Source organism: Balaenoptera ricei, chromosome 2 (assembly GCF_028023285.1).
Source record: "Balaenoptera ricei isolate mBalRic1 chromosome 2, mBalRic1.hap2, whole genome shotgun sequence".
Lineage (NCBI taxonomy): Eukaryota > Metazoa > Chordata > Mammalia > Artiodactyla > Balaenopteridae > Balaenoptera > Balaenoptera ricei.
In genome coordinates this window covers 41,961,207-41,989,166 of record NC_082640.1, presented here as the reverse complement: position 1 = coordinate 41,989,166, position 27,960 = coordinate 41,961,207, and the positions used below count along the sequence as shown (strand labels likewise).

The following is a 27,960-nucleotide window of genomic DNA, read 5'->3' as shown; positions in this document are numbered from 1 at the left end:
AGAATCCAACAATACATTAAAAGGATCATACACCATGATCAAATGGGATTTATCCCTGGGATGCAAGGATTCTTCGATACCCACAAATCAATCAATGTGATACACCACATTAACAAACTGAATAAAAACCATGTGATCATCTCAATAGATGCAGAAAAAGCTTCTGACAAAATTCAACACCCATTTATGATAAAAAGTCTCCAGAAAGTGGGCATAGAGGGAACTTACCTCAACATAATAAAGGCCATATATGGCAAACCCACAGCTAACATCATTCTCAATGGTGAAAAGCTGAAAGCATTCCCTCTAAGATCAGGAACTAGACAAGGATGTCCACTCTTGCCACTTTTATTCAACGTAGTTTTGGAAGTCCTAACCACAGCAATCAGAGAAGAAAAAGAAAAGGAATCCAAATTGGAAAAGAAGAAGTAAAACTGTCACTGTTTGCAGATGACATGATACTACACATAGAAAATCCTAAAGATGCTACCAGAAAACTACTAGAGCTCATCAATGAATTCGGTAAAGTTGCAGGATAGAAAATTAATACAGGGTTTCCCTGGTGGCGCAGTGGTTGAGAATCCACCTGCCAATGCAGGGAACACGAGTTCGATCCCTGGTCCGGGAAAATCCCACATGCCGCGGAGCAACTAAGCCCGTGGGCCACAACTACTGAGCCTGCACTCTAGAGCCTGCGAGCCACAACTACTGAGCCCTCGTGCCACAATTACTGAAGCCCACGTGCCTAGAGCCCATGCTCCACAACAAGAGAAGCCATCGCAATGAGAAGCACGTGCACTGCAACGAAGAGTAGCCCCCACTCGCCGCAACTAGAGAAAGCCCACGCGCAGCAACAAAGACCCAATAATAAATAAATTAAATAAATAAATTATTAAAAAAAGAAAATTAATACACAGAAATCTGTTGCATTTCTATATGCTAACGACAAAAGATCCAGAAAGAGAAATTAAGGAAACAATCCCATGTACCAACACATCAAGAAGAATAAAACACCTAGGAATAAACCTACCTAAGGAGACAAGAGACCTGCCTGTACTCTGAAAACAATAAGACACTAATGAAAGAAATTGAAGATGACACAAACACATGGAGAGATACACCATGTTCTTGCATTGGAAGAATCAATACTGTCAAAATGACTATACTACCCAAGGCAATCTATAGATTTAATGCAATCCCTATCAAATTACCAAAACAAAAAATTTTTTAATTTGTATGGAGACACAAAAGACCCCCAATAGCCAAAGCAATCCTGAGAGAGAAAAATGGAGATGGAGGAATCAGGCTCCCTGACTTCAGACTATACTACAAAGCTACAGTCATCAAAACAGTATGGTACTGGCATAAAAACAGAAATATAGCTCAATGCAACGGGATACAAAGCCCAGAAATAAACCCATGCACCTATGGTCAACTAATCTATGACCAAGGAGGCAAGAATATACAATGGAGAGAAGACAGCCTCTTCAATAAGTGATGCTGGGAACACCGGACAGCTATATGTAAAAGAATGAAATTAGAACATTCTCTAATACCATTCACAAAAATAAACTCAAAATGGTTCAAAGACCTAAATGTAAGGCTGGACACTATAAAACTCTTAGAGGAAAACATAGGCAGAGCACTCTTTGACATAAATCGCAGCAATACCTTTTTGGATCCACCTCCTAATGAAAATACAAACAAAAGTAAACAAATGGGATCTAATTAAACTTAAAAGCTTCTGCACAGCACAGGAAACCATAAACAAAATGAAAAGACAACCCACAGAATGGGAGAAAATACTTGCAAATGATGCAACCGACAGGGATTAATCTCCAAAATATACAAACAGCATATGCTGCTCTGTATCCAAAAAACAAACAACCCAATAAAAAAGATAGGTAGAAGATCTAAATAGACGTTTCTCCAAAGAAGACATATGGATGGCCAAAAAGCACATGGAAAGATGCCCAACATTGCTAATTATTAGAGAACTGCAAATCAAAACTGCAATGATGTATTACCTCACACCAGTCAGGATGGCCATCCTCAAAAAGTCTACAAACAATAAATGCTGGAGAGGGTGTGGAGAAAAGGGAACCCTCCTACACTGTTAGTGGGAATGTAAATTGATACAGCCACTATGGAGAACAGTATGGAGGTTCCTTAAAAAACTAAAAATAGAACTACCAAACGATCCTGCAATCCCACTACTGGGCATATATAAGGAGAAAACCATAATTCGAAAAGATACATGCACCCCCAACGTTCACTGCAGCACTATTTACAACAGCCAAGACACAGAAGCAAACTAAATGTCCATCGACAGAGGAATAGATAAAGAAGATGTGGTACATAGCTACAATGGAATATTACTCAGCCATAAAAAAGAAGGAAATAATGCCATTTGCAGCAACATGGATGGACCTAGTGATTATTACTAAGTGAAGTAAGTCAGACAAAGACAAATATATGATATCACTTATATGTGGAATCTAAAAAAAATGATACAAATGAACTTATTTACAAAACAGAAACAGACTTACAGATATCGAAGACAAACTCATGGTTATCAAAGGGGAAACGTGGGGGAGTAATGGTAAATTAGGATCTCGGGATTAACATATACACACCACTATACATAAGACAGATAACCAACAAGGACCTACTGTACAGCACAGGGAAGTCTACTCAATATTCAACCTATATGAGAAAAGAATCTGAAAAAGAATGAATATATGTGTACATCTAATTGAATCACTTTGCTGTACAGCTGAAACTAACACAACATTGTAAATCAACTATACTCCAATGTAATATATATATAGTTTTAAAATTGCAAAAAGGGACTTCCCTGGTGGCGCAGTGGTTAAGAATCCGCCTGCCAATGCAGGGGACACAGGTTCGAGCCCTGATCCGGGAAGATCCCACATGCCACGGAGCAATTAAGCCCATGCGCCACAAGTACTGAAGCCCACGCTCCTAGAGCCCGTGTTCCACAAGAGAAGCCACCGCAATGAGAAGCCCGCGCACTGCAACGAAGACCCAACGCAGCCAAAAATAAATAAATAATTTATTAAAAAATAAATAAATAAAATAAAATTGCAAAAAAATAGCACCAAATAGCAAGGTGCCCAGCTCATCTTTCATCCTCCTTGGAAAGTTAGCCAAATACATAAGTAAACAAACTAGCCAAGAGGCAAGACCTTCAGAAGAAAACTTGCCAGGCTCTCTGAAGATTCCAGTGACTAAGAGTTAAAGACGTCCACTCTCAGAGAAAAAGGCACCAGAGGCAATCACAGCTGCATTTCGGGGGTCACTCTCTGGGAGGCCCAGCTCTTCCTGCAGCGCTAACGCCCTCCCTGCCTTCCACCCCCAGCCAGGAGTTAGCAATTTTCTAAATGAGGGTGTCAACTCCATCACTCTTCGCTGGTGGCCAGAGGGAGCCAGAAAATCCCAGGGCCCAGCTGAGGGGTTGCAGGTAATGTGGTTCTGACTCGCTCATCCACCAGAAGCTTCCCAAACAATTCCCACGTGCCAGGCAGGGAGACAGTGATGCACAGAGACAGCGTTCCTGCCCCCATGGGGCTGCACTCTGCGGTTGGCGGTATGGAAGGGGGCAGACAGACCAGCGATAAGGAACCAAACCAGTGAAGAGGACACTTTCACTTCCTGGGAGTTCTATGAAGAAAATAAAATGGCAACGGGCCACAGAGGAACAAGACGACGGTGGGCTCATTTAGGCCCCTGTGAAGAGGGGACACGTGGGATGAAACTTAAGTGATGAGCGGAGCCCGGATGTGATGGCGGGGAAAGGAGGGTTCAGGCGGAGAAGCAGCAGGTGCAAAGGCTGGGTGGAAACCATCGGCCCTTCAGGGAAGAGAAAGGCCAGGGACAGGCAGGGGCGCTATCACACAGGGCCAGTGGCACGTGAACCCTGGGGCCAGTCTTGTAAGTGAAGAATTCGCCTTGGACATTCCAGCTGCAGCAGGTGGACCCCAGCCCGCAGAGGGGAGGGGCAGCAAGTATTTTGAAGCTGTATCTCCCAGGGGGTTCTGCCCCAGCTGCACTGACACGCCTGTGACAAAGCAGCCCCAAGGAAACTCACAGCTCCTCAACGCCAGTGCACAGAAACAGGGCCCCTGAAGAGAGCCCAGCCCTTACCGGTGACCCTGCCAAAGTTAATTCACCTCTCTGGGCCTATTTTTCTCAATCATAAAGTGATGACGAAGACAGCTGCTACTTTATAGGTTTGTTTGAGACTTAAATGAGGCCGTCGATGACAAGCATTTGGGACGGCCTGGCCCTCTCCTGCTTACTCAGTCAGCTGTTTTATTATTGTTGCTGTCGTCATTACCACCGTCACTGAATAAAGAACACAGCAGACATTACCCCAACCTCCACTTTGAATAAGGGGATTTTCACTGTCTACTCTATTCATTTTTAAGTTGTTTGATTTTTTTTTTTAAATGAGTATGTAATATTTTTTTAGTCAGGAAAAACACTAAAGGTTTTCTTCAAGCCTGCTGGATCTGGGTTACTCCAGAACTGTGATAATGAAGGATTCCAACACTATCAGATATCAGGGTTATGCAGGGCGGTGTGCTGCAACAAGGTTCGCAGGAGCGGGGTTCCGAGAGGACGCCCCACGATACTGCGGCTCAAATCCCCACCCTGCCCAAGTCTGGGGGACACACACCCCTCGGGGAGCCCACGGGGTGCAGGGGCAGCCATCCGTCCAATTTTCAAGTGGAAAACAAACTAAGCACCGCATGAAGCAGACAAATCTAATTGTTAAGTGAAAGTAAAATCAGTATGACCACTGTAACTGAATCAGAGCCACAGATCATTCTAGATACAAGTGAATTATCAGACAATGGGTCCTTTCCCTAGATGTTTCTACCTTCCAATGGCCCTTTCTTTTAAAAAGAAACCAAAAAACAACTTTATATAGATATATATTTATTCAAAAGTCGTATTACCTGAATTTTTATTGAAAATGCAACAGGTTAAAACTTTATATTTTTTGCTGTGTATTTATTTATTTTGATCTTGTTTTTCAGCTTTTGATTTTGAAAGACTTCAAATCCACAGTAAAGTGACGGGAACTGTGTAACGCACGCCTCCTGCTCTCCCGTGGTTAGCCTGTTGGATGCTACTACGCCCTACCCCAGCCCCCAGCCTCACCCCATCCTTGCCTCACTGCAAGCCCCGGCCCTCCTGCAGGCGAATGGGCTGGCCATGGGGGTGGTGGTTCTAGAATGGAGTGAGGTTCAGGGAAGGGGTGAGGGTGTCTGCTTCATACCCTGCTTGGTTATAAACGGGGTTCTCTTCAAGGCAGTACCAGAATGTCCCACGAAGGGTGGAGCCCGCCCCTGAGCTCGCCCCCCTCTGGACAGAACCCCAAGCCTTCCACACCCTCTGACAAGGCACACTGGCTCCCACCTGCTGTCCTGAGGGCGTGAGCAACGCTGCAACTGTACCCTCTCGAAAGGGTCACACACGCTCACATCCACAGTCCCAGGTGGGCACTGAATCCTACACATGGCCCAACTTCCTGCACCCAAAGCCGGGAAGGGGAACGTGGTCCCAGCAGACCCAGAGGGGCAGGCAAATGCCTCGGTGCCTTCTCCACGTGCTCCAGCCTTTTTCCTTAATGCACATGAATGTTAGGCACACTTGAGGAAGGGCAGCCACTTTAGCTCCTGTGATTGATAGCCAGGTCTCAGGCTGACGGCAGCCTCTGGTCAACGGGGAGCCAGAGCTGTTATTCCGAGTTGATAGATGCTATGGGGATGGACGCCAGCTCTGCCGGGGTGGGCGGGCCACTTCTGGAGGAAGGGTCTGGGTGGTGCACTGCCCTGGCCTTTCCCAGGCAACAGGCTCTGCCTTCCCAGAAAAGGCAGAGGACAGGGGTAAGGGCTCAAGGCCTGTGAAACTCTGCTGTAGGAAGAAGCAACACCTGTTGCAAAGAATCAACAGGGAATTCTGGTCGGGAAGCGAGCCACATGGAACACACGACTACCATGTATCCACACTGTGCTGGGCATCTTACATGGAAGATTTCATCCTCACAACCAAGCCTGACAAGGTTATGACTCTGTTTTAATCAAGCTGGGCTAGGTTGGGCTTCCCTGGTGGCGCAGTGGTTGAGAATCTGCCTGCCAATGCAGGGGACACGGGTTCGAGCCCTGGTCTGGGAAGATCCCACATGCCGCGGAGCAGCTAAGCCCGTGAGCCACAATTACTGAGCCTGCACACCTGGAGCCTGTGCTCCGCAACAAGAGAGGCCGCGACAGTGAGAGGCCCGCGCACCGCGATGAAGAGTGGCCCCCGCTTGCCGCAACTAGAGAAAGTCCTCACACAGAAACGAAGACCCAACACAGCCAATAAATAAATAAATAAATAAATAAATAAATAAATAAATAAATCCAAAGTTTAAAAAAAAAGAAAAAGATTGTATTGAATGTATTAATCAATGAAGAAACAAGGTAGATATTTAAAAAAAAAAAAAAAAAAAAAAGATGGGCTAGGTTGTGCTGCAGCAACAAACACCCCCGAATCTCGGTGGCTTTGGGGACAAAGACACTTCGTGCTTACGCTACATGCGCTGTGGGTTAGCTGGTGGTTGGGGCGGGAGGGGAGGAGAGAGTACTCTTCTCATCACTGTCACTCCCAGGGACCCAGATGACAGAGTAGTCGCCATGTCACCAGTCACCATGCTAATGGGAAAACAGAGAACGCTCTGGAAAGTGGCACTGCCAATTCGGTGCTTGGCCTTAGAAAGACGCACATCACTTCTGTCCCCATCTCATTAGCTAAAGCGAGTCACGTGGCTTCGTTCACCGGGACAGCACCAGAGGTGCGATCCTGCCATGTGCCCTCTTAGTTTTGTAATTTACAGATCAGAAAACAGCAGCTCAGAGATGAATGGTAATGACAACAGTGCTACTACCAGTAAGTCATAGTGACTGAGCACTTACTATGTACTAGGCACTGGTCTGAAGGCTGGGACACCGGGCAGCGAGATGTGGGAATGACTCCCTGTAATGACAGCCCAGCCACACGCCCAGCCCAGCAGACGCAGCCACAGATGGTTGGTGCCCCCTGTTCTGCCCAGGACCCCCTCTTCTGAGCGCGAGCTCCACGAACCAAGTGAGATAGGCCAGCAGGCACACCCAGGAGCTCAGTCATTTTTACTGAGAAGACAACACAAAAGCGAAGGCAAGACACAAAAGACGACAATCCCCAGGAATCACAGCCCCGACACAGACGTTCTCGTTGGGGGTGAGGGGGTCAGGAGGTGGTGGGCAGGAACACTGTCCTAAGGAGGCAGAAACTGGTTCTTGGAAGACAGAAAAAAATCTTACTTGTTTTAGGTACAAAGCACAGACATACGTACAGAACACAGACAGACTTATAGCGTATCTGGTATTAAAATTTATGGTGGGGGAGGGGGGTTGAGTGCAATTAGGAATAAAAGGTCCAAAAAGGTTTGTGGGGGGAAGTGATAAGGTTGAGACACACTGAAAACACAATGACTATTTTCACTTGGCTCATTATCTTCAGCTTTTATCCCAAAACAACCATTTTACATTGTTGCAATTATAGAATACAATTTCACATTGTTTTTACCATTCACAGAGTTTGCGCGCTCCTATCCTTCATTCACCACTGAACACAGATTGATCAGGGGTCTCCTGCGTGCAGACACTGGGATGAACCGGTTGGTTTATCCCAGTGTCTCTGGGGTTGTCAGCTGTAATTTTTAATGTCTGTGAAGTATATAACCACCATGACTTACTAATTCATCCATCCATAGTTTTGCATTTGTATCCAACGAACAAATAACATCTTTGCTGTGGTGTATTATGAATCACTGTATTCTCTTGAGATAAAAATCTTTGGAGAAGAATTACAGATGTTTGACGTCATACTGTCATAGAAGCTCTGGTTACCATGCTTAATGAAACCACCCCTGCAACAAAGAGGCTTCTTTCAGCTAAGTGAGGAGTGGCTCAGACTCCTCCAAATTCGGCAGGGCAGGGCCGAGAGAACCTGCCACCTGGCTTCCACTGCCGCATCCTGCTGCCCCTCAGCTCAGTGGAGCCGCCTGGACTGTCTCTGGCCCCCGAGGCTGGGGGTCTGCAAGCCCAGTTATTGCTGCAGACGGGAGCGGGGCCAATGAAATGGACATCCCTGGTCTAACCACAGAGGGGACAAAGAACTTGGTGCTCAGGTTCGCCCATCTGTTGAAATCGCTTGTTTCCTTTCACGTATCCAGAGTGAGACAGAGAGAAACAAGCAGGGGCAGAGAACAGCCCCCGTACAAAGCAAACATCACCTCCTGGTCCCGGGTTCCTCCCTCTTCAGCAGGACTGGCCGGGCCCTTGGCAAACAGAGGGAGGCTGGGGGCCTGGAGGGAGGCTGTCTCTCTTCCTGTCTGGTCCCCTGAAAGAGTCGCAGAGGCCCACAGATGGAGTCATTAAAAGCACTGTGGCCTAGATATCACTTTCAGTGAGCCACCTGGAGTGACAGCCTGGGAGGAAAATGCACACGCAGAACAGGACAGAAGGAAAAAAAAAAAAAAAAAAAAGTCAAGCACCGGCTACTTGTTCGTGGATTTCTTTCTCCCTGTGCTCTAAAAGCTTCGTTCTACTCCAGGCTGCCAGGGCTACTGTCGAACCAGAATGGGAATGTGCCTCAATTGCTAAAGCCCAAGACACAGCTCCGTTTCTCCCCTCCCATGGAGAGGGAGGAGGGCAGGGGGGTGTAGCTGGAGAGCACTTTGGTAAGAGCTTTCAAAATGACAAAAGCCCTCTGCCCCAGCCTCTCCATGCCCAGGAATCCTGCCCTCCATCACACTTGCAAGTTCCCTCTTGGCTGCAAGCAAAAGGCTGGAAACAGGCTCAGTGTTCACAGGCAAGAGGCCCAGTTAAAGAAATGGTGGTTCATTCATACAATGGAGTACTACAGAACTATATATATATAAAAATAAGCAACTGGCTTTCTCTGCTAAAATGAGAAGTGCTATGAATAGGATGCCATCTCTTACAGCTGTTAAAAACCGACTACCTAGTCATACACATAGACACGTAATACACACACACACACACCTGCTGAGGTTGCAGACTGTCTCTGGTAGGCTGGGTGAGAAACGGGTTGATAGCTACCACTGGGGAGAAGGGCGGGGAGGCTGTCCCCACCGCACACACCCCTGAACCTGCTGGACACTGTGCCAGATGCAGGGTCACTTTTTTTTTTTTTTTTTGCGTCGTGCCACGCAGCATGTGGGATCTTAGTTCCCCGGCCAGGGGTCGAACCTGTGCCCCGTGCAGTGCTGAGTCCTAACCACTGGACCGCCAGGGAAGTCCCGGGGTCACTTTTTTCGAACCTGGCTGTGAGCGATGTTTTGCCCCAGGCCCTGTACATGCCTTCTTTCATTTCATCCTTACGGCACCTCTTTGAGGCGTCACGGTCCCTATTGTACAGGTGGGCAAACTGAGGCTCAGAGAAGGTAAGAAACGCGCACACGTCCTCAGTATTCAAAGCTGTTTTGCTCCAAAGTCCCTGCTCGAAAGGCACAACATGGGCTGTTTAGAAAGAAGAACTGCCTTCCTGGCTGCAAACGCCGTGTGTGCCTGAACAGGAGATGCTGTTTTTAATGAAAAACACTTGATTTCCCAAGTGCCTCGCTGCCACTTAGCAAACCTGAGTCTGCCTTCCTGGGCCTCAGGAAAGGAGGAAGGGTGTGGAAGTGTGCCTCCCCGCCTGCCAGGCCCCGGCCACCCTGAAGAACTCGCACTACATCCAACAGCACGTAACTTGAGGACGCAGACCAGGCCTGCATTACAAGCTCTCTCTCGGGCGCCTGCCTTCCTCCCTGCCTGGGGAACAGGGACGTTGGTCTGGCACCTCCCTGCTTGCTGGCACTGCCACCTCTATACTGCAAGGCTTGTGCTGGGTATTTAGATACTCAGTGCCTCGGTTTCCACATTTGTAAAATGGACGTGAAAATAATCACACCAACCTCGCAGGATTGCCAAGGGACTAAAAGGGGAAAACAGATGAACAGAGCTGGGTTCAGGGCCCACACCCAGGCCCCAGCTTGCAAGGGCTTTGCCTAGCACACCTGTTCTCAAATGGTTTGGTCTCAGGATCTTTTTACAATTTGAAAACGATTGAGGACCCTAAGGGGCTTCTGTTACATGGTTTAACCTATTGATATTTATCACAGACAAAATTAAAACTGAGACAAAATTGAAATGTATACTAGTTACCTGAAGAACAGTAATAAACTCATTGTATGTTAGCATAAGTAACAGTTGTTTTTCATAAATCTAGTTTCCAAAAAAAAATTTATTTTATTGAGAATAGTGGCCAGACTCTCTAACTGCTTCTGCATTCAATTTGTTGTAAAATGTCGTGTTTTTTTTTTAATTGAAGTATAGCTGATTTACAATATTGTGTTAGTTTCAGGTGTACAGCAAAGTGATTGTTATATATATATTTTTAGATTACTTTCCATCATAGGTTATTACAAGATCCTGAATATAGTACCCAGTGCTATACAGTAAATCCTTATTGCTTACCTATTTTATATATAGTAGTGTGTAAGTGTTAATCCCATACTCCTAAACATTGTAAAATGTTTTCATTGAAGACTAGAAGAAAATCCAGCCTCATACAGACAGGGAGTTGGAAAAGGGAACAGATTTTAAGAGCCTTTTCAGATCATTTTGGATATTCCTCTTTGACAAAACACTAAGACTTGTCAAGCACTAGTTCCTTAAAGGTTAGCTGCAGCGTGGGACCTGAGCCTGTGTGGTGCACTTGTGTACTCCATGACCTTCCCGTCTCCTGGTTTGTCTTGCACTCTGGCTCACTTACCCATGCATATTTAGTAACTTCATGCAATGGTCATCTGGAAGACATTGGGTCACGGGGTTATGCACTTGGAGGGAATGGGTGAAAAAGGCAAATAATATCTGGGTGTTACTATGAATACAGTTTTGACCCCGTGGACCCCGAAAAAATCCCAGGGACCCTCCGGGACCACACGGTGAGAACAGTGGGTTAGCAAAACTTCCTCATTTTCCACACATTAACCATGTTTTTTTAAAAGGACTCGAAAAAGAAACTGCCATGGAAAGTGAAGGGCAGTGAGAGTGGAATCACCTGCCCGGAGGGTCTCGGCCCCTCCCCAGCCTGAATGGACGTGTGGGCACAGGAGCTGGCGTCCCCTGATCCCCGCTGGCCGGCCTCCCCTCGAAGAACCCAGCCTGCTCTGCCCCTCCCTCCATCACCAGATGCTTTCTTCTCACCACAGGACCCCTCATTTTCCCCCAAATAACAGACCTCGGTGGTTTGCAGAGGGCAGCGCCTGAGACGGCAAACTACAGGGGCCATGCACAGGCTGCTGCCCTTGGGCTTGGCAGTTGATGATTCTTGGTCTCTTGAAATTACATATGTAACGTGTATTTATAGCCAAATACATGGGTGCCCAGAAACTGCAACTCATTCGTACATACATTTTTAGCGTATCATTCGGCCACCAAGTTCCATTAAATCCTCCTTCCCGGGTCCCTTGTGTGGCTAGTCCTGCGTCGGAAACAAGGTGAGGACTTCACAGCTGCGGAATGGGCTATGAACAGGCCCTGTCCCCAGTCTCTCCCACTCCAGGCAATCTGGTCTTTACTTTTGACCACCATTCTCTCCTGCTCAAAAGCTTCAAGGAGGCTTGGACATCCAAGCCTTGTGCAATCTGGTCCCCAGCCCCTCTCCCCCACCACTCGCTGGGGCACATGCTGGACTTTCTAGCTCTCCCATCCCCACTCCCTCTCTCCATAAGCCCTCTCTTTTCACGCTCACACTCTCCCCTGGACTTGACATCTGTCTGGCGTGTACAGGGCCTCGTACATAGTAGATACTGAAAAAATTAACCTGACAAGGAATTTCTGAGCACCTACCATGTGCTGGGCCCTGTGCTATGCACCAGGAACATGGCAGAGAGTAAAGAGAACATTTCTGTCTTGTCTCCTGCAATTAACATTCTAATACCCGTTGGCCCTTTGCTGCGGTGCTGTGAGGGTTCTTCTCTAGTCCAGCATTATTTATTCCTTCAGGGCATTGGGTACTCTGCCTTTATTTTTATTTTCAACTCATCGAGGACACTATTCTGTGTCATCTTTGCTGCCTGGAATACATTAGATCAATAATATTGCTGAATGGGAAGTAGATTAACCACAAATACCCACTGGAATAAGAATCAAAAAGATCCACGTGAGAGGCCCTCAGCGTCTGCTGTGTTAACCTGCAATATGATTGGTATGTTTCATATTTAAGTATTTTAAATGCTGGATGGGAAAGAGCAACCCTCATCGCTGTCCTACATAGTGTTCTGCAAATCACAGTAATCAAACTGGAGATGCTGGCCTCGAGCACCCTGAGGGGGTGGTTAGGTGCTAAGGTCCTGGTCTCAAATCCCAGCACTGCTGTTTCTACCTGTATGACTGGTCCAAGGTACTTATATTCTCTGAGCCTCAGTTTTTCTCATCTGGAAAACGGGGCGGGTGGAATAAGTGTCAATGTGCTATCCTGAGAATTAAATGAGAAGGTCCATGCAAAGAGCCCAGCACGGTGGGACACACAAAATTCACTCTATTCATGAGACCTGCTGTTATCAATACTGTTGCTGTTGTAGCCCCTGTTGGCACAAGCCCTGGGCAGGAAAATTCAAGAATGGAACCCTGATCTCCATCCCTGGTCTTACTCCTGTGACCATGTTACCTACATAGCAAAGGGATTTGCAGATATAATTAATGATGTTACTAACTAATCAGGTGGCCTTAAAATAGGGAGATGCTCTGAGTGGGCCTGACTTAATCACATGAGCTCTTTAAAGCAGAGTTTTCTTCAGCTGATTGCAGAAGTTGATGTCAGAGATCTGAAGCGGGAAAGGATCTGACGCTCCACTGCTGCTTAGAGATGGGGTGGGGTAGGGGGTATCTGGCATGGAATGCAGCAGCCTGTAGGAGCCAAGATCAGCACCTAGCTGACAGCCAGGGAGGAGAGAGGGACCTCAGTCCTACAACCACCAAGAACTTGATTCTTCCAACAACCTGAATGAGTCTGGAAGCAGATTCTCCCCCAGACCCTCAGGATAAGAGCCCAGTCCAGCCGGTACTTGACCTTGGACTTGTGACAGCCTAAGCAGAGAACCCAGTTGAGCCAGCCCAGGTTTCTGAACTACAGAACTGTGAGCTAATAAATAGGTATTGTTTAAGCCACTAAGTTAGTGGTGATCCGTTAGGCCACAACAGAAGCTAACATAAGCCCTGCTTGGCCTCTGGCCATAATGCATATGAATTAAAAACATACCAGGTGCTTGTCCAAAGGGTTCGGGGATGGCACTTTCTGCATCCTTAATGCTGCATGGGTGACGCTCTAGGGCGGGGTCTGTCTGATCCATTTCTACCTCTAGCACTTAGCAGTGTGGCTGTCACACCGTAGGTTCTCAATAATTTCATTTAACAAAATTTCAACGTCCTGAGCAGTCCGGAACAGAATGGCTTACAGCTCCCCAGATTGGCTTCATAATCGCGTGACCAGCCAATCATAACGTGTTCAGGTGCACCTACCTGGACAAATCCCGGCAAAGGCCTCTCTTCTGCCTAGAGGAAAACTATACAGACACTGCAAGCGGTTCAGAGGAAGCCACCCAGCACCCAGGGTAGGGATGTGTCCACGTGCAAATGAGTCTCGCTTTACACACCCACCGACACTGCCGTCGTCCCTGCCTTGGCCTGTGGCACCCTCCCAGGGATCAGCTCGCCAGCCAAACCCTGACATTTTGCTTGTAATTGTACCTTCCTGTAAAAAGTCCTAGTTGGAGCGGTAAAAATAGCTTTTTTACTTTTTTACTTCCTGCAACATGGACAGACCAGTCGATCCTGGTGCCTGAAACAAAACCTGGCGACTCGACCTCACTCTGACTCCACAAACCCCTGCAGGCTGGGCCGGGGGTGGCAGTGGGGTGGGACCCAGAAAGGGCAGCCCACTCTGCCCCTGCCCTCACCGACTGCCCTCAAGCCAGCTCCTGAGTGAGAGGCTCCCCTCACTCCCTTCATGAAAAACGCAACCCTCAGAACCATGGGACGCCTAACAAATGCAAAGATGTGCCTGCAGCCAAGGTCTCAGCCTTCTCTCCTCCTGCCCACTGGCTGCAGAAGTACAAAGGCAGGATGCCTCCCGACCAAAGCCCTCTGTCCATCTGCTTGTTCGTCCGCTGCTATCACCCACCCCATGTCTGTCCACCTTCCTGTCTGTGGCCTAGTCCCCCCCAGCTCCCCACAGCTGTCCCAACCAGGTTAGGCTGCTGGGGATAACAGAAGCCTCCACCAGGGCTTAGGTCCCAGGCGGCAGCAGGGCAATCACAGCCAAGCCTGGACGCTGCCCCCCAAGGTGTCGGCCCGCTGTGTTAGGGTCCACTTGGGGAAGGACAGGAGAGCCTAGCTATGTATCCCCAGGCACCTGAATCCCAGCAGTGATGAATTCCTCCAGGGGCCCAACCAGCTCCCTGGCTCCTGCATCATGGGGCCTGAGGCCGCCCAGGGACCACAGGGCCTGGTTTTCCTTGGCCCTGATCCCACCCTTCCTTTATCAATCCCCACAGCTTCCCCTCCTTCTGTCTCCGAATCAAGTACAAGGGCCCTTTTGTCAATCTTTTGCTTATTTTAAAGCCTCCTGTTACAGGAAAACAGACAAGGACCCCCAAAGTAACAAACATGGAAATACACAAAGTTCTAGGAGCCCCAGCCTTTGGTCTCTACCAACAGATAAATGGGGGATCAAGTCTGTGGTGACCAATGCCCCTTTCTGAGCCTGTCCCTAGACCAGCTAGAGGACCAGCAAGAGAACCTTCTCTGCCCTCCTGGCTCATTTCTTTGACTCGGCTGGGTGAGGCCCTCCCCATCTCAGGGATGCAAGGCAGACTTACCACCTAAAGCCAGCCCAGCCCCTCCCCTGGACACACTGGCTGTTTGGAAACACTCACATCCATTCAAATGTTCCAGGCTCCAGATATCTGCCTTTCACTAGTAAAACCCATGATGTCTGCAGAGCTTTTCAGCATAAAATGAACTTTCAGGAATGTTTTCCCATGCCCAAAACGCAGCAGCCTGGCAGGGGGCAGGGCGGGGATTAAAAGGACCTCATTTCACAGATGAGTACACAGGGCAAAGGCTTCACTGAGTCCCCAGTCGCGGTCAGACCAGCGAGAGGCAGCGCTCACTAAACCTTGATCCTCTGGAAAAAACAACGATGGATTACAATAAAAAGAGAAAGCCTGAATAAACCGGATCACATTTTTTTTTTTAAGGAATAATGAGATCCTTTTCCCCCGTCACATTAGCTAAAAGCGAAAATGTGGATAATATCAAGTGTGGTGAGGACGTGGGGAAGTGGGCTCCCAGACACCATCAATGGGAGAGAAAACTGGCTTATTCGTCTTCGCAAACGGCACTTGGTTTTGACAATGAAAATTTAAAGACCAGAAAGACGTATGATCAAGGATGTACATGACTTCATGGATTGTATAGGGGGGAAGAAAAATCAGACACAACCGAAACGTCTCCTGTTAGGAGACTGTGAGCTGAAAGATGGTGGTCTGGCCACACTGTGGAATATTACACTGCTGTGAAAAGAGAAAGAGATCCACCACACAGTAAGTGACAGACACTGTGGAGTACTGAGTGTGATCCAAATTATATAAGCACAAAATCTGTATATGAAAAGGAGGACGAGAACAGTATGCCCCAAACTGCTGACAGATACCAAGGATGGGGCCACTTTCATACCATGCTCCATTTCTTCTTACATTGTTTGTTTATAAAGGGAACCTACTGATGTATGATTGAAATGAAAGACAATAAAACAACTTAAAAGGAACATGTTTTCCTTAGGCTCCCTATGCATCAGAAGATTCCAGAATGGAATGGCTGCAGCCTATCTCTGGGTCTCGTCTCAACCCCCTCCCCAGCCCACGATGTTCCCAGCCTGTGCACTTGCTGGGCACCCCCTTCCTCAGATCTTCCCACGGCTGCCTCTTGCCATCTTGCAGCTCAAATGTCACCAGCCCAGAGCCCCCTCGTCTAAGCAGATGCCCCACCTTGATCCTTTTCCTCACACCTCCCCGTCCGCCTTCTGCAGCCCAACTGCAGCTCTATTTATTTTATCCATCTGTGATCTGCCTCCCCCAGTTGAATGGGGGCCTCAGGATGGTGGGGACCTTGCCTTGTTCTCTGCTGCATCGCAGAGCCTGGCAGAAAACAGACGGCAAAAAACATTCGTTGGCCACATTAGGAATCGAGATACAAACGACAGTCCATTTCCTCACGTGTCCAATGGCTTTGGCCACGCCACTCACAGCCTAGCGCTGACCCATAACCACCTGACTACTTGTCTGTCTCCCAGGCCAGAGGCCGAGCTTGCAAGTACAGACCCTCTTTGAACCTGACTTCCCTTCCCACTTTCTTGTCCAGGGTGAGCCATTCAGAAGGTGCTGAATAAATGTCTGTTGCCTGAATGGAGCTGTACATCTCACTCCCTCGGATTTCCAAAGCCGCAAACAATACAGGTGCTCACGGGTTAAGGGACTTGTTGCCCAAGGTCTCGCAAGCCCAGCTGGGATACAGCAGAACTTGAACTCTGGATGCAGGATGCAATCGCCATGGCTTTCTAGAAAAAGAGCTCCTCCGTCTCTTGGCCCTCACTCCTGCCCAGACAGATCTGACCTGGCCAACTGCAAATCGGGCAGGCAGCTCGTCCTGGGGTTTGAATGAGCCAAGCCTTTCTTATCTTAATTAGGAAATTAATTCCTTTCAGCCTAGATTGATCTGTGGTCAGCCTCTCCCTGGGGGCCCAACAGGAGCAGGCAGAAAATAAGCAAGTCTGAGTTTGAGTTTCCATCCTATCCCGAATCCTACTCTGAGGGGCGGGCGGCTGACAGTCCAAGGTGACTTCCTGGCAGACAGAGGTGGGTGGGGAGCGACAAAGGGGTCCTCCCTTTGGCAGTCGCTGACACAGTTCTCCCACGGCCCTGCTCAGCCCCCGCCTACCGCCTCCTCGCAGGAGGAGCCATCAGACTGGTCTTGCAGGCGCCTCCTTGGCAAAGTGCTGCGTGCAGAAGGCATCCTCCTCTGTCCCCCTGGGCTCCCTCAAGATCCCTCTTGCCCCCTAGGAGGTCTTTGACCACCTCTCCTTTCAGAGGTGGCCCTAGGCTCTATGCCCAGGGGACACTCCGCAGGCTAGGTCTCACCCCATCTGTTCCGGGCTGGGTGGGGGGTGTCAACTTAAGTGCTCCCACACCTGCTGCCCTTCACACCTGGGCCCCAAACTCCAAGGCAGTGGACAGAGGCAGGGGACCAAGGAAGGAGAGAGCCCTGTCCCTCTGGAGTTACTGGGAAAGTCTGACTCAGTTTCCACTCACCAAGAAAGGAAAGGAAATGGGGTGCCTGCCTACTACAACACTTTCATTCTACAGGTGGAAAAATGAGGGCCCAGAGAAGGAAGGCGAGCTGCCCAAAGGCCCACAGCACCCATCAGAGGCGGAGCTGGAGCTAGGACGCCAGATTCCTGCCTTCTAATTCAGCCCCTCTGCACTCTACCGGCTACCTCTCCCTCTTCCTGCCCAAGAGAACTATGCAAGTAACTCAAGCTTTATAAAACTACTTAATACCAGAGGACACAAGACCTTTTGAGATTTTACAGCAAGACATTTAATAGTAGCATTGTACCGAAGAACATCCACCCATTTTACAGAAGAGCAAATCGAGGCCCATAGAGGTAAGGGGACCTACAGGAAGTTGCACAGCCAGGTAGGGGCAGAGCAGGACTCCCAGACCCCCACTTAAGTGCTCCTTCTGCTGACACAGTCCAGGTGTGAGGGTTCCATCTGCGGGATAGCTGGTGAAGAGGTGGAGCTGGCCTTGGGCCTCAGTCACGCTGAAACAGGGTGGGGCCCAGAGAGCCTCATCTAAACTCTGTCCCAGAGGTGCAGGAGACCATCGTTGGGGGAAAGAATGGCTTGGGAGATTTTTATGTATTTGCAGAAAATACAGTGAAATTTCCCAACTAAGCTAGATTTCTGAGACCACGGAGCTGGCACTTTTAAAAACAGGTTAGTGAGCCACACATGCCTACCATTTTTCATCCAAAAGGTCACTGACAGGGCTGGGAAGGAAAGGTTTAGCAGTAAGAAAGAACAGCGTCTACTGGCACTAGAGGGAGGGGGCAGGGTGGGTGCAGGTGGCTGGGACCCCAGGAGAGGGCTGACCACAGACACATAAGCAACATCTGAACCCGAGTCCAGTTCAAAGAGCCCATGCTCTTCCCCCCAACCCCCAACCTGGTGCTGAAGAGACTTAATAACAGGAAACCCTCCCATCCCTGAGCCCTCTCTCTGCCCTCCATCCCACAATCCCCCTTCCATGCTCCTAACAGCTAAGGGACCTGGAGTAAGTCTGGCAAGGTGAGTGCCTGAAGGTGACAGGTATCAGCTTTAGCTACATATTAGATTGGGGTGGGAGCAGTGCTGCTCAGGGGCCAGGTGGTCTAGGAAAGGGAGTGGAACCTACAGGGGAGGCTGGGCTGACTTCCATCACCTGGGGACAGACCCAGATTCCTAAGGGAAAAGGCCAGCTGGGATGCTGTGAGTAAAAGCCGTGGATGCATACACTCTCCCCACCCCCGCCCCTAGCTGTCCCAACTAAGTGTTTTCTGGCTGGGAAAACACTTCAACAGCCCTGGTTGCCTAAGGCAATTCAATTATGAAATTTACCACATTAGATGAAAAGGAGCATCTCAATCAGCCAATTCATTGTGTCTGGCCACTCTGTTTTCTTGTGCCAGCTCTGCTAGCCCCCTCCTTTTTCAGGCCACACCCACACTGAGGGCTGGTACCGTGGGACTAACGGCTCAGGCGATGGGCTGGTCTTTGGGGCTGGTGGGGTGGGTTCTCCCATGATCCCCTGAGCAGGTCGGCTGTATCCAGAAGCCACCCATCTTCCTGGGGGACTCCTGGGCCAGACCACCATAGTCCCAGGTGAACCTTTCCATCACCTCCCACCTGCATGCTCTCTGCCCTCAACCTGCACCTGCCTGGAGGCTGGCAATGAAATGGCCTCTGGGAGAACTGTGAGTGGGTGGGGGGAGGTGGTAGCCCATGACATGCCTTTCTCATCTTTACTTAATCAAGGCATCCTCTCTCCAGGAAGCCTTCACCACCCGCGCACCTCCTGTGTCCCCTCAGCTCCCCTTGCTGCCTTTGTCACTGGGGTACTGTGCACACCTCGGTGTGTCAGGGCCTCTAACCCACATACATGCCAGCACACCTGGTCCAGGAGCTCCCCGAAGGCAGGGTCCCAATCAAGCCCCTTCAAACCATGAATCAATTAATCGATTCACGAATGAATGAACAAACCACCACTCCCTTTGACCGCCGCCCCCCCCCCATCGTGCATCACGGTAATAGATGGGAAGAACCACTCCTGCTTTCGCTGCAGACCAGGAAGTCCAAGGCCCGGGTAATAGTCCTCTTTCTTCCTGCTCTCCTCTCCCACACTGAGCGCCCGCAGGTTTAAGATGCTATTAAGGGGCATCAGGCTGCAGAAGCCGCCTCTGAGGTGGAGCGTGCCACTCGCCCGCGGCTCCTCTCTCTGCCCCGCATACATAAATCCGGCTGCAGCCTGAGCCCCGGGAAGAAGGTCTCTACCATTTCTCTCTACCTTCCTTTGAGTAACCTGCATGGAGTCACTTCCTGACAAAGGGAATGGCTCAAGACGGAGATAGCTGCCGGGCACGGAAGACTGATTCCGTCATCCTCCAAAGGCACGGCTTGGGGACTCAAGGACCCGGTGTTAGAAGGACACCAAACCTGCCCCCGGTGGGGTGGACCTTGGGTTCTACTCCTCCCCAGTCCCCAAATGCAAGCCTTCACCAACACCCCCTTAGCAATCCTAACAGCACACCTTGCCTCAAAGAGCATCGGTCCCACCTGTGAAGGGGTAGACTGAGGCCCAGGGTCCCAAAGGGCCTGACCCAAGTCAGAGTCACCAGAGTCTGGCCTGTGATCAGACTGTGGGGTTCCTGCCTCCTCTCCCCCTGGCAACTTCCCTCCCCCAGTCACGCCGCCAGAACCAGATCGAAACCAAAAGGCCCAGACACCTGGCCTTCTCTGCCCTGACTCACCAGGGAGGGCCAAAGCTCAGGGAGCCTTCCCCCTACCCAAAAGCAACCCAGCAGGACCAAGAGTGGCTGCGTTAAACCTGCGAGGGACCTGGGTCGGGCCCCACCCCTGGGTCGGGCCCCGCCCCCCACCCCACCCACCCCCTTTGTTAAGATCTCTATAAAGATTCCTCTGCTCAAAGATAGTGGAAATGAACTTTGGGTTCTTTGAAGCACCAGCACAAAACTGTATGGTGCCCCTGGGGGCAGAGTCCCAACCAGAAAGCTTCTCAAGCAACCACGAGGGGGAAAAGGAGTGGGGGGCGTGCCCAAGTGCTGTGGGGTCCCGGAGCCAGGGCAAGATGGGGTGAACAGGACAGCCGGGGCCAGAGAAAGCTTGATCTGGACCTGCTAGGGTGGAGGCCACCCTGGGGGGCAGGTGGGCGGGGCTTAGGACGGGTGACCATTCCTCTGCTGCTCCACAGCTCTCTAAACAGAAACGAGGGGCCCTGTCAGGTGGGACGTAAACGGCCGGGGCACAGGAGACTCCGGGCCGGGCTCGCGTGGACGACCTTTCCCTTGATTAAACCCCTCTGCCCTCGCTCTGCTCGAGGCAGGCAGCCATCTGGCCCTCGGCGTCAAGTGCGCGGGGACTTCGCCCTGCCCGCGGCGCAAAGCCGGGCTGCTCACATCCTCAAAGACAGACAGCCTCCTCTTTCCAGGATCGATAGTAATTTTTTAAAAAGAGAGTCTGCGAACTCAATGAATCAAGCGCTCCCAGGGGAAAGAGTTGCAGCTCCCGCGCGCTACATCCATTTGCAAAACAATTCATTCTCTCGCTCAGAGCTTTCAGCAAATACCCTCGCCGGGTCCCCAGGCACTCACGAGGAGGGAGGAGCGGGGTTGGGGAGGGGACGGCTCTCTACAGACCTCCACTCCCCACCATTGTCCCCGACTCCAGCCCCCCGAGACCCCGAGGTGGCCGAGGCGGTTCCAGGGACTCGAGCCCCGCTGTGCTGCTCGCGGGGCACGCGGTCCCGCGAGTCTCACTCTGCCGGGGGCTCCCACGGCGGGGCGCGCAGGACCCGGCGCTCCCGGTCCCGGCCCGGGGTGGGGGGTGGTGACAAGTGCCAAAGCCGGCGGCCGGGCGCGCGGCTAGACCGGCCCGAGGACGGCGCCCCCAGCCCAGCCCGGGTACTCACCGCTCGGGGCGTCGCCACCCGCCGTGCTCAGAGGCCCCTAGCCGCCCGCGCGAGGCTCCGCAGCCCTCGCCACCGCCGCTCCCCTCCCCCGGCTCGCAAAAGCCGCTGAGCGCGCTGCTACTGCGGTACAGCAGGGGCGCCGCCAACAAACTAGTTTCTCGGGCCTTCCCGCCCCGCCTCCCGGCCCGAAGCCAATCAGAGGCGGCGCGTCTGTGACGGATGGGCAGCCGAACCCGTAGTTAAGCCCGCAAGAGGAGAAAGGGGTGGGCGCTGGGCTTCCCCGGCACCGCGAGGGGGGGCAGGGAGAGGAAAAGGACTTCGACCAGATTCTTAAAGGGGCAGGCCCCTGCCCGCCCCCGCGGCCGAAGTTTGCGAACAAAACCCGACTGTGTTCCAGAGCTTTCCGAAGGAGGGAGCTCTGTAGATTGCAAATGCGTCTTCTGTACCTGGTCTGCGGAGACACACCTTTAGTTGTGAAAGCGTTAAGGAAACCGTTTCTTTTTATTCTGAGCTCGTTTCAGTGTTCGGGATTTTCTTCAGCCACTGAACCCCATCTGTGCTTGGAATATGTATTTTTCAGGGTACTTCAGCTCTCCTACCAGTGTCATTTCTCACTAAGCTCCTTTGTAACCCGACCTTCAAATATTCATTCATTCATTCATTCATCCATTCATTAATTCACTCCACAAACATTTGCTGGATGCCTGAGCGATGGGCTAGGCTCAGAGTGGGGAAAATTATCTATAATTTCTAGTTCTTGCTTTCTGGATTTGCATCTCATTCCACCACTTCAGGTTGCTGTGTATCCAACTTCATCAGTAACGTGGCAGGTAAAAAGTCCTCATTGGATTATCTGAGGGATTAAAGGAGACAAACTCCTATGACAAAGTAAGTGTGCAACAAATGTCCTTTCTTTCCTCCCTGCCGCTGAAAATGGATAATTCAGGTAGGATACAAAAAGGATGCAAAAAGCCCTGGTAAAGTACAGAAAATGATAAGCGTTGTAAGAGCCAAGCATGGGGCGGGGAGAATTCCCAGGAAGCACAGTTCACACTGATGGGAGGTGCAAGGAAGTTTATTGGGGAGGTGATGCTATTGCACAAAAGATTTGGATGAGGTGTAGGATTTCGACTGGTGGAAACTGGGAAGGAGAGCCCAGGGGTAGGAAGCTGTTTAGATTGGACAGAAGAGATTCCAGGCTTAAAAGGCTGTAAGATGACAGGGAAGACACTAGGCATTTGGGGGAGAAACAGCATGGTGTAGAGGAAAGGGTTTGAATCCCAGCTCTACCCTCAAGAGCTGTTTAGGACTGGAGGCAGAGTGCTCAGGCTCTCTGGGTGTTGGATTCTTCCTGGCGAAAGGAAGATTCTGGAACCTATTTTGCAGGGTTATTGTAAAGATTAGATAAGAGCACGCATGTAATGGGCCTGGTGCCTAATAAGTGCTCAATATAGATTTGTGTCTCCATTTGGCCTAGATCTGGAGATGGGTAAGACACGAAGGTTCTGTTAGTCAAGAGCAGTCTTGGCCAGAGGTAAGAAGCTAGCCACGTGTGCTGCTAAGGTGCCTTCCAAGGGGAAAAGGAGGCATCAAAATAATTGGTCCATTAAAGAAATGACACAGATCCCATTTGTAATTTTAGCCTCCTGCCAATTTTCTAGAGCTTGAGTATTTATATAATTGTGAGTTGGATGAAGCTCCACATACCAAATTGATTCTTAGCAAGTTCATAACCATTGCTTATTATTCCATTGAGACTCTCTGTGAAATTATAAGTGCCAACCATCTAAAATCTGGTCCACATTATCATGTTTTCCCCTCCTCAACTCCAGGCTTAAATTAGGTACTGGAATAAATTAAAATTAAATGTAGGCAATGGAACAAAATCAGACCAAGAACACTTGTTGAGTCATTGAATTTAGATATGATTTGAAGGGAATGGAGAGGATGGAGCTTGCGTTGCCATCTGTCTCAGTTCTCGCTGTAGACCCTGGAGCACAACCACCATCATAGCCCCTACCAGCCAATGCTGTAATGACCCATGTACCTGTTAGTCCTCCCCACCACACAGGGAGTCCTGGGAGGGCACAAACCATGCCAAGCTGTGTAGGCAACTCGGTTCCTCACATAAGTTGTGCACACAGTTTTGCAAAACTATGAATAAATCTCATCTCAGTTAGAATCAGATTTTGCAACATTATGACAGAGAACCTAAAATAACTGTGAATTTTAAAAAGACAGACGTTTGTTTCTTGCTCATGAAAAATAAATCTAAAGTTAAGTAATCTATGACTAGTTGGCATCTCCACAGTTTTAAAGAGCATGGGCTCCTGTATTTCCATTCTGCCATCCTTAATGCTTGGTTTCCTTTTGCTGATGCCTCATGATTCAAGATGGCTGCTGGAGCTCCAGCTATAACATCTATCTTTCATACAGCAGGAAGGAATAAGAGTAGAAGAGCAGATGTGTGCCTCCCACCTGTGTTAGCTCCATTGAAGCAAGCTGCAAAAGTCCCATATGATACTTCCATTTGTATCTTATGTAGACGTTTATATGAGTACATTGCCTCTCCAAACAGAGTCAGGTTTCTTTTATCAAGAAAGAGGGAAGAAATTCCTGGTGTCAACGAACAGTCTTGGCCCACACCTTTTTTTCCCCTCCTGGCATTGCCATCTGTCCAGTATTTCAGTAGTTCAGAATCTAAGGTCTTCGAAGTTCTGAGATGATGTACAGAATTCAATACATATTTGTTAATAGATGATTGAATTCTTGGTTCTTCTACCTCTCTGGATGTTCCTTTCCAGTCGCCTCTGTTGATTTCTCCTCACTACCCAGATTTCCAAATATTGGAGTGCCTGGGAAGTGAGTACAGATAAACAAAACCTCTTCCCTCTGTACACTCAGATCTAGGTGATTTCATCCAGGCCCATGCCTTATGTTCAGATAAACATAAGACAGCTCCCATATCTGTGCTCCCACCGAACTTCTCCAGGAACTTCAGGCCCGCAGGTGCATCTGCTTACTCGACACCTTGGCTTGGATGTCTAGGGGCACCTCCTCACCTTAGCGTGCTTCCATTGAGCTCCCGATGCACTACTTTGCAAAAGACATCCTGCTCCTTCAGTGGGCTTCCCTATCTCAGGAAAGGACAAGTCAATCTTTTGCTCAAATAAAAAATCTTGGCACCATTCTGTTTTACCCTACCTCCAATCCGTGTCCAGTCTGAGCACTTCACACCACTTTATCTGCCACCACCAAGCTGGTCCAAATCACCATCATCTCTCCTCCCCTGGGCCATCTCAGCAGCCTCCTGAAGCATTTCCCATCTCTGCTGCCTAGAGTCCAGTCTCAAAAGCAGCCAGAGGGGGCTTTTTATAATATAATCTGACTGTGTCCATTGTCCCTGCAAAATCCTCCAGTGGCTCCCATCTCACTCAGAACGAAGGCCAAATTCTTCACATTGGCCAACAGGCTTGACCCCATCTGGCCTGGACCACCCCTCACACTTCATCTTCCACCACCCTGCCCCTCACTCACTCTGCTCCAGGCCCACTGACCCCCTTTTTTTCTTTATAAATTTATTTATTTTATTTATTTACTTTTGGCTGTGTTGGGTCTTTGTTGCTGCATGCGGGCTTCCCTGGTGGCACAGTGGTTAAGAATCTGCCTGCCAATGCAGGAGACACAGGTTCGAGCCCTGGCCCAGGAAGATCCCACGTACCACAGAGCAACTAAGCTCGTGCGCCACAACTACTGAGCCTGCGCACCTAGAGCCCGTGCTCTGCAACAAGAGAAGCCCCCTTCAAACAAGCCAAGCCCACGCCCACTGCGGGGGCCTTTGCTGACTCTAGCCAGGAAGCTCTTCCCCGGATGTCCACGTGGTTCTCACCTGGCTTCCTCAAGTTTCTGCTCAGATGGTACCTTCGCTAAGGCCTCGCTGACCACCTGCTTCAAAGTAACCATATTCCCCACGCTGGCAACTCCTAGCCCTCTCTATCTCCAAAGCACTTACTTCCACCTGAAGTTATGTATATATTATATACAGAGTGAGAGAGAGCTTGACAGAGAAGCAGCCTTGACATCTGGGAGCTGGCCCTGCACGCACAGCTAGGCTTTGCTGTCCTCCCATTGAATGGAAACAATTTAGTAGAACGTCACCATCAGACAAGGTCCCTCTGTGACCACGATGTGGCAAGACAAAAACAAGATCACTCCGTTATCACGTCTGAACGCAGCAGAACATGAGCATTGTCCAAGCCACAAAATACCCAAATCTGTGTCTCCTGGGTAATAGGAGTGACTGCTGTTTCTTTATTAATTACAGCTTTGACCTCCATCCGGTCTCCCTCCTTTTAGATGAGATTTACTAAGATACCCTACCATAGACTCATCACTGCTTTCTGGCAGCACCCAATCCAGGTCAAAGCCCCACTTTCTTAGGCCCTCTCCCACACCACCCAGCCAAAGCCCAAATCCTGTTCTAGGTTCTTCCTAACACCCTTGTGCTGAGGTGCCCTCGGTTCCCCTATGGTGTGTGGGCTCCCTTGTTGCAACAAGTAATAAACCCAACTTGTTCATCTATAGGTATTCCTGATTGACAGTACAAATACACAAATATTGGCAGTACACACACACACACACACACACACACACACACACACTTTATTTGGTGTGGGAGGATCTGATTGGCTGCCTGCTCTCCCAGGCTGTAAGTTCCACGAGAACAAGGCTTTGTATTCACTGCTCCATTTCCAGACCTAGAACAGTGCCTGGCTCATAGGAGGCTCTCCATACATATGTATTCAATGAATTCAGAATGAATTGCAGGTAGTTTTAGGGGCAGTATTAGCCACCATTAAGTCAGTAGTTTCTGATCTCAGTGTGGGATAAATTCAATCAAATCTTCCATTTTTGGTCAAGCTCCCCCAAAATGGAAGCCCTGGTCAGATGGGGCCCGCCCAGGGTAAGGCTGTGGCAGGGGATGGCTTTGTCAGCTTTGGTTCCCAAGGGAGAGGCTGGGAGGCGACAACTGCCCTTCTGAGGGAGCAGCTGGGATCAAGGTCACTGGTGAGTCATCACTTCAGCTCTGGGTGCACAAAGGAGCAGGGCAGGGCTGGGGCTGGCAGGGACAGAAGCTGTGGGAGGCGGGACGGTGTCCTGCCCTCGCCTGGTGGCAGTGTGGGCACTGCATGAGGAAGAAGCTTTCCGGATTTGCTGCTCCTTCTACCCCAAGATGCTGCAGCCACTTGCCGAGCTCCATTCGGCGGTATCCATGAAGCCCCTTCCCCAAAGGCACTCTCCCCGCACTGCCAGAAATGCCACCATTAGCTCTTTGCTCGACACAGGGGGACACTCATGCTTCCGTACCAAGCAGTACATCCTGGCGGTGTGGGAAGGGCAAAGAGGGTAATGGCTTTGGTCTTGGGGCAGCGGGCATGTGCAGAGCCGTCAGGAAGGAGGTTCAGACATCCAGGGCCCAGCAGTGGCGGAGCTGGACCAAGAGGGGTGGGAATGAGCTGCAGGAAGGAAGCTAAGAGAACATCACAGAACAAATGCCTCCTTTGAGAAGTGTTGCCCGGGGCCTGCCCCACTCCCTTCCTTCCCACAAACCAGAGGCAAAACACAGTATGGAACAATGGTTCATAAACAACTGTTGAAGATGCAAAACAGTGTGGAGAGTGTGCTACCTTTGGGGCCCGAATTGGGAGAAATCAGAAAGGACACTTGTCCATGCGTGGATGTAAATGAAGATGCCCTGGGAGAACGTTGGGAAAATGAGCCCAGTGGTCCCCTGTGGGTGAGGAGGGGAGGTGGGGATGATGCAGGGCAGAGATGGAGACAGTGCTGGATAGTTAGAGAGTTTGATTTCTGAGCCATGGGAATCTATCGCTTACCCCCCAAAAAGAAAAAAAATCATTTAAAAACCAGTCAGAGGGGACTTCCCTGGTGGTGCAGTGGTTAAGAATCTGCCTGCCAATGCAGGGGACACGGGTTCCATCCCTGGTCCAGAAAGATCCCACATGCTGTGGAGCAACAAAGCCCGTGCGCCACAACTACTGAAGCCTGTGCGCACTAGGACCCGCATGCCGCAACTACTGAGCCCACGTGCTGCAACTACTGAAGCCCGTGTGCCTAGAGCCCGTGCGCCGCCACAGGAGAAGCCACCACAGTGAGAACCCCATGCATCACAACAAAGAGTAGCCCCTACTTGCCGCAACTAGAGAAAGCTGGAGTGCAGCAACGAAGACCCAACACAGCCAAAAAACAAAAACAAAACCAGTCAGAAGCTTCAAAATGAAATAAAGCCCTGTATTTCTATGCACAGATTAGGATGGGAGAAGAGGGAGGATAACAAAGATTCGTACTCTAGGTATATAGTCTGGAATTTTAGAAAAATATATTCAGGTTTTCTTTGTATAATAAAAAATCATGTTTAACGGAAAGGCAGGAAGAAAAGAAGGGAGGGAGGGACAGAGGGAAGAAAAAAGGGCATTTGGAGACAGCATAACCACCTGGGTTTGTATCCTGGCTC

General features: G+C 49.8%; 1 protein-coding gene across 1 annotated transcript in view; it reads right to left on the bottom strand.

The window, feature by feature from the left end:
• Nucleotides 1-21,557, bottom strand: part of KLHL25 (kelch like family member 25) — a 47,970-nt gene extending 26,413 nt beyond the window's left edge. The window contains exon 1 of the mRNA XM_059915396.1: nucleotides 21,429-21,557. The gene's annotated coding sequence lies outside the window, so the exon portion shown is untranslated. The remainder of the gene's footprint in view (nucleotides 1-21,428) is intronic.
• Nucleotides 21,558-27,960: the final 6,403 nt, after the last annotated feature.